The sequence below is a fragment of the Dipteris shenzhenensis genome, chromosome 26 (assembly GCF_047967505.1).
Source record: "Dipteris shenzhenensis isolate YYH24624 ecotype China chromosome 26, Dip_SZ_1.0, whole genome shotgun sequence".
Taxonomy (NCBI): domain Eukaryota; kingdom Viridiplantae; phylum Streptophyta; class Polypodiopsida; order Gleicheniales; family Dipteridaceae; genus Dipteris; species Dipteris shenzhenensis.
Window position 1 is genome coordinate 18,476,494 of NC_141621.1, and position 6,288 is coordinate 18,482,781.

Sequence of the window (6,288 nt, forward strand, 5' to 3'; positions counted from 1 at the left end):
TAAGTATGGAGAGGGAGCTCTATGTTAGACTTTCCCATAAAAGTTTGTACTAGTTTGGGGAAGCATTGAAGTCATTTCAACAAAATGTTGGCACCAAATGCTAGCTTTCTATTGGCTGGTGAAGAAATGGCACCTTGGTGCTAGAAATGGGATCCTCCAAAATGGAGATGCCAATTTGTACACCAAAGGCTATTCAATGTGCTTGTCATTTTTGTGCCAGCCTCTAGAAAATGCCATCAAGCCTGCATTTTGGGCACTGTGTGCACATGGCCTAACTATGCTCAAATTCACTCACAAAATGTTTAGATAATTATAGTCGACGTTTGTTGCACTTGCAAAGTCACTTGTAATCATGGCACCATATCAATGGAGAAGTTACGATCCCAATCATGAAAGAAATGGTGGTTACGAGAAATGAAACGGTCCATGCTTGAAAAATTGCATCCAATGGATAGTATTTGATCTCAATAACTCATTGTTTTTTTGGGGTAGGAAAAAAGAAAGGCTAGACATGCAAGGACATGACTTTGGGAGAATACCCTCATGTTGTGTACAGTACGTTGAAAAAAGATGCTCTCATGCATTGCATTGTCATTTGAGAAAACAAATTCAGGTGGACATAAAAGGGCTGAACAAAATCACAAGAGTGCCGCCAAGGTCATCAAGGATGACAAGCAGTAATATGAAAGAAAAATAAACAAAAGAGATTATGGTAACTCAAAGCTTCAAAAACCCTGTTCTGAGGCCCCAGACAAAGAGAAATACTAGAAAACTTCTAACACTCTAATTTTTACTCAGAGTATAAAGTTTGGAGGGACTCTCCTATGATCAAACACTATAGCATTGTGAAAATACCACATATGCTGCATCACCATAGCACGTACTATCGACCACAAATGAAAATGAAAGTCGTTCATGAAGCCCTTATCTCCTAGCAATGCTTATTTCCAAGTAACTAGAAGAAAGGAGTGAGCTGAGGTGAACCACTTTTCAATGCTTCTCCGTAGCAGCTAGACAACTTGACAGTCCCAAAACACATGAAGATGAGTCTCGATTGACAGTTCACGTAACGGGGAGACATCCGACCTCCACTTCGAAACCTGATCCCTAGTCGAAAGCTGGCATAATAGCACCGGGAACAAAAGGAATTTAAGTCTATGAGAGGGTGTCAGGGACCATACTGTATGAAGCCGACCTCTGCAAATGAAGAGTGGATCATGAGGGGCTTTCCCCAAACGATGCACAACCTCTCTGGAGCATCGCTGGTATATGCAAAGGACAATCGATTATTTAAGGAGAGTTGATGCATCGCTGGTATATGCAAAGGACAATCATTTAAGGGGAGTTGATGAAGAGATTTTTCAGTCTCGCTGTGCACCAAACTTTGAGACCCTGTGGGATCACTAGAAGGCCAAGTCGTGCGACGTGCTGCAAGGATAAGAGCCATGCCACTCCTTTCTTCAAAGAGATGTATTACTCTTCAGACACTTTGAGTCGGACAAGCCTTCTAGTTTTTCATTACACTGGGTCTACGTCGAGCTTCCCTGTAGCTCTGGGGTCTGGACTCTGGAGAAGTCTCAATGCCAGTTTGCCACCACCATTTTTCAACAGCATGCCTGCATTTTGCGCCTCTAATTAATCTGTAAACGCCAAGTCGTCGCTTGAGGCAACAGCTTGGAAACCACAGTGTATAGCGTAGCGAGCTCACAAGCCTGCTGCTAGTAGAAATCTTACCGTGTATAATTCACAAAAAGAGAGACGGGTGTATCTAGTTCGTCAGTACCTCCGTTTCAGCTAATATGGAAGCCTTACCCGCAATTATATTTGTAGGGGACGGCACGCTTCGATTTTGGCAGAGCGCAAACTATATGTTGAAGTTGAAACGCAATACCCGGCCGGTCTCCCCCGTAGCTGCGTCTATGTTGGATACAGCGAGGATCGCTCTGCAGCAGCTCGCGGACCGCTCCAAGCAAGCAATTGAGAACTTGTTCAGGAACGATTCCAACTTCACCTCCTTCCAACAGATCAACGATCTGTACTCCCGGGGAGTTGATATGAGTATATGCAAGAAGAGGACAAATGAGGAAGAAAAAGCGAAGTTCACCGATCCGTATGAGCTCATCCGCGAACTCACGGCCGGCACCGACTCGAGTCTGCTCAAGTACCCGATTCCCAATGTGATTCGAGGTGCAAATCTCTTACCGTGCGCAAATTTGCCGCGAAAACAGAATTGTTCATGACTGGAGTGCGATGGCTTGATACACTATTTTGCAGAGAATAAGCAGGCATGGATCTCGGACGAAGAGTTCGCTCGGGAAACGCTGTCCGGCATAAATCCCTTGGTCATCGAGAGGCTAACGGTGTGCTGCCCTTCATAATCGACAGATCTCAAAGGGCCTTTTGAGTTCACATGTAATCTGTGTGCTATCGCCTCCGGCACTAATTTGTGGATACACTTCGTTGACAGGTTTTCCCTCCGGTAGGTGGTCTCGACGAGAAAATCTACGGGCCTCAAGCATCTGCATTTACCCGTAAGCACGTCGAGGCTTCTCTCGAGGGCTTGTCCATTGAGCAGGTGAACACCCCATGCTTCTTTGAAAGTTTCCAATCTAAAGATACGGGCGTTGATCCTGCTATATTTATGGTCCTCCTGATCCATTATTCAGGCCCTCGACCAGAATCGGCTCTTCATCGTGGATTATCACGACGTTTATCTTCCTTACCTAGACAGAATCAACGCTCTGCAAGGCAAAGGGTACGCTTCCCGCTCCTTGTTCTTCCTCACCGAAGAGGACACCCTGAGAGCAGTTGCCATCGAGCTGAGCTTGCCGCCTCCGACCAAAGGAGCTCGTAGCATTCAGAGAGTGTTCACTCCTGGCAATCTGGAGTGGGAGTTCGCCAAGACTCATACCGTCATTAATGATTCGGGATACCACGAGCTCGTCAGCCATTGGTGATGTTTCGTGAGGAGATGCGTCATGCTGGCTCCAACTATTACTTCTCTTTTCTGTCGTTGTTGAAGAGCAATGCCTCGCTGTGATTTTAGCAGGCTAAGAACTCATGCTTGCGTTGAGCCGTTCATCATCGCCACATATCGGCATATCAGCGCCCTGCACCCTCTCTACTCGCTCTTGACTCCCCACTTTCGAAACACGATGAATATCAGTGCACTTGCCAGGAAAGCTCTGATCCACTGTGATGGCGGAAGCGTCATCACTGGAGGAATCATAGAAAAGGCCTTCACGCCAACCAAGTACTTTATGGAGCTGTCGTCCGCTGCCTACAAGACCTGGAGATTCGACGAACAGGGTCTTCCAGCTGATTTGCTTAAAAGGTGACCAAAATGTCGTGCCTGTCTAGATGATCAATTATCACGGCTTTGTCAATGGGATCCTCTATTGCTTACTTCCTCATTCAGCGATGACAAAACCTGATCACAGGGGAATGGCGGTGAAGGATGATTCCGCGGAGCATGGCTGGACTGAGGCTATTAGTGAAGGATTATCCATTTGCCGTGGATGGTCTAAAAATCTGGTCCGCCATACAGGCTTGGGTAAGGGATTACGTCGAGCACTATTACAAGGACGACGCGGCTGTGAGGGAGGACACTGAGCTACAGAGATGGTGGAAGGAAGTCAAGGAATAGGGCACGGGGTGGGACAAGAAAGACGCGGAGTGGTGGACGGCGATGGAGAAGGTGAAGGAACTGGAGGAACTGGTGGTGACGCTGATTTGGGTGGCGGCAGCGCATCATGCAGCGGTGAATTTCGGACAGTATGAGTATGCTGGCTACATGCCCAACAAGCCGACGATGGGGAGGAAGCTGATTCCGGAGGAGGGACCGGAACAAGGGAGTACGCAGAGACGATGAAAGATTTGGAGAAATTGGCAATGGAGATGGTGTCGTCGAGGGGACAAGCAACCATCGTGATGACAACGATCAGTATCCTATCGCTGCATGCCTCGGACGAGGAGTATCTTGGGCAGAGGGACGTACTCAATTGGAGCAACCGTCAACGATGAAGCCGTGCTTGCTGCGTTCCAAAGATTTGGAGAGAAGCTTGCGCAGGTGACACAACGCAATGCAGATCCATGCCCGGAATACCAAGAATCGTATCGGGGCCGTCGTTGTTCCCTGCACGCTTCTCATTCCCTCCTCCCACGCAGGGAACACCGGCACAACAGTATCTCCGTTTGATTATGGGTGCTTATAAGAACCTGTTCCCACGATGGCAAACATGCCACGGTTTGCCGACATATCGGGATCCTCACACCTTTGGCGTGTGGACGTGAGACGGAATTTGTTCCTCCGAGGGTCGCTCTAGTTTTAGGAAAATTTCCAACCTCATAACTCACTTGATTATGAAAGAACGTCCTTCAGCTATGGCAGGGAAGATTGCTTGACTTATACACACCAAGCGACATCAACATGTGGGATGGAGGGCTCAGGCTTTGTAAATCCATGGTGCTTCTTCCTCCTTTGATCTCCTCCTTTCCTTTGGAGAGCTGCCTCCTCTTTCGTTCTCATGTATAAGCTACATAGTTGATTCCCTCAAAAACCTAAGAATTCATCTCAATTTTGTAAAAAGCCCAAAACTCACACATCTTGACATCCAAGATGCATTACAAATTGGAGTTTTAAATTTTTTGTTACCATGAGTAGGAGCACAATATGGAAATACGTTTTGGTGCTCCCATGTTTTGGAGATGTTTGAAAATAATCCTTTGTTATGGTAATGGGCATGTCAAGATTCAAGCTTTTCTTATAGGTACACACATCTTTCTACACTTCCACCTTCAAAATGGGAGCTCACTAGAGTGATCGATGTCTATAAAAACTAAAGTCAATATTCACCACAATCAAATCATAGTTACTCTACTAGTTTGTGACCACTTTTCAAATGTATTTTTCATGTTAAAGTTCCTTTGGAAGGTAGCAACAATGTATGTGCTTTCTATACCTTTTCAATGTTCATTCCACAAAACTTTGTTTTTTGTACTAAAGCATTATTCCTCTCGACCTTGAGCTCCCATGCCCCCCCCCCCCCCCGTGTGGCCACCCCCTTCCAATACCTATATCTTAGCTAACATAGACGTTCCAGAAAGAGTAGGGTTTCATATCACCACCCCAGAGTTCGACGGTCTGACCCCGGTGGTTCCCCTAAGGATGTTCAATATGCTCAAACTGCAAGAGAGGTAAGCAAGGGAACAATAAGGGTAAAATTAGATCTTCACTGGCTGACCTATGTGGGTGCCATGATCGCCCAGCACGAGTTCTCCTCTAAGTGGGGAAACATGGTGAGTAAGGTAACCACCCCCATCAGCTTTATAAGTACCAAGGAAGAGCCCCCTTCAGGTCCCAAATCCCTTGCATCCAAAGGCAAGGCAAAGGCCAAAAAGTCCATTACCCTGGTAGATAATGAGAAGGAGATTGAGGATAAAGAAGACCTGCGGCAGGTGCCAGCCCACTACAAGGCCTATACTATTCAGGATCGCAAGATCTTATACCAACAGGCCAAAAGAACCCGAGAGGACGATTGTTCTCAAGGATATGATGGATCGTATAGCTTCCTAGATGGATTTTTGGGCTACAACCAAGTCTCAATCGCCCCCCAAGATCAACATAAGGCCGCCTTCGCAACCGAATGGGGAGTATATGCAACCAGGGTTATGATATTTGGTTTAACCAATGCCCCAACAACTTTACAACGTATGATGATTACGATATTCAAAGAATACTTGAGGGACTTTGTGGAATTCTTCTTGGACGATATTTGCATATACTTGAAATGAGATGACCACCTGAAGTATCTCAAGACCGTCCTCGAGAAGTGCGGCTTATACCACATATCCCTCAACCCCCTTAAGTGCCAGTTTTGGGTCAAACATGGTGTCATACTGGGCCACATATTGCCTCGGAATGGAATCTCTACGGACCACAATAAAATCAAACTCATCTTGGAGTTATCGCCCCCCACCAACACTAAGGGAGTCCAAGGATTTACTGGCCATACGGGCTATTACTGTAAGAAAATAGTACGCAGCGGAAGATAACAACAAAACGCAAGTACACGATGGAAAGCTGGAGAGAATACAAAAATTCTGATATACCAAACTGCTGATACAACTGATGGTTGGCTGTCCACCCGTGCGCTCTACAGACAGAGCTTCGATGGTGATCTAGACAGATGCTGGACGGAGGACTATGAGCGTGAAGAACTGGTGATATGATGATAGGGGGTGGCCACTTATATAGTGTGAGTGGTTGACGGTCGGCCTTGTAATAGG

At 46.4% G+C, this 6,288-nt stretch overlaps 1 pseudogene across 1 annotated transcript; it reads left to right on the forward strand.

Moving 5' to 3' along the window:
* Positions 1-2,464: 2,464 nt before the first annotated feature.
* LOC147884767 (putative linoleate 9S-lipoxygenase 5) lies at positions 2,465-4,198 on the forward strand (annotated as a pseudogene). Its single transcript, XR_015543537.1, has 4 exons — positions 2,465-2,575; positions 2,667-2,953; positions 3,050-3,334; positions 3,441-4,198. The product of XR_015543537.1 is annotated as a putative linoleate 9S-lipoxygenase 5 (transcript).
* The last annotated feature ends 2,090 nt before the right edge of the window (positions 4,199-6,288 follow it).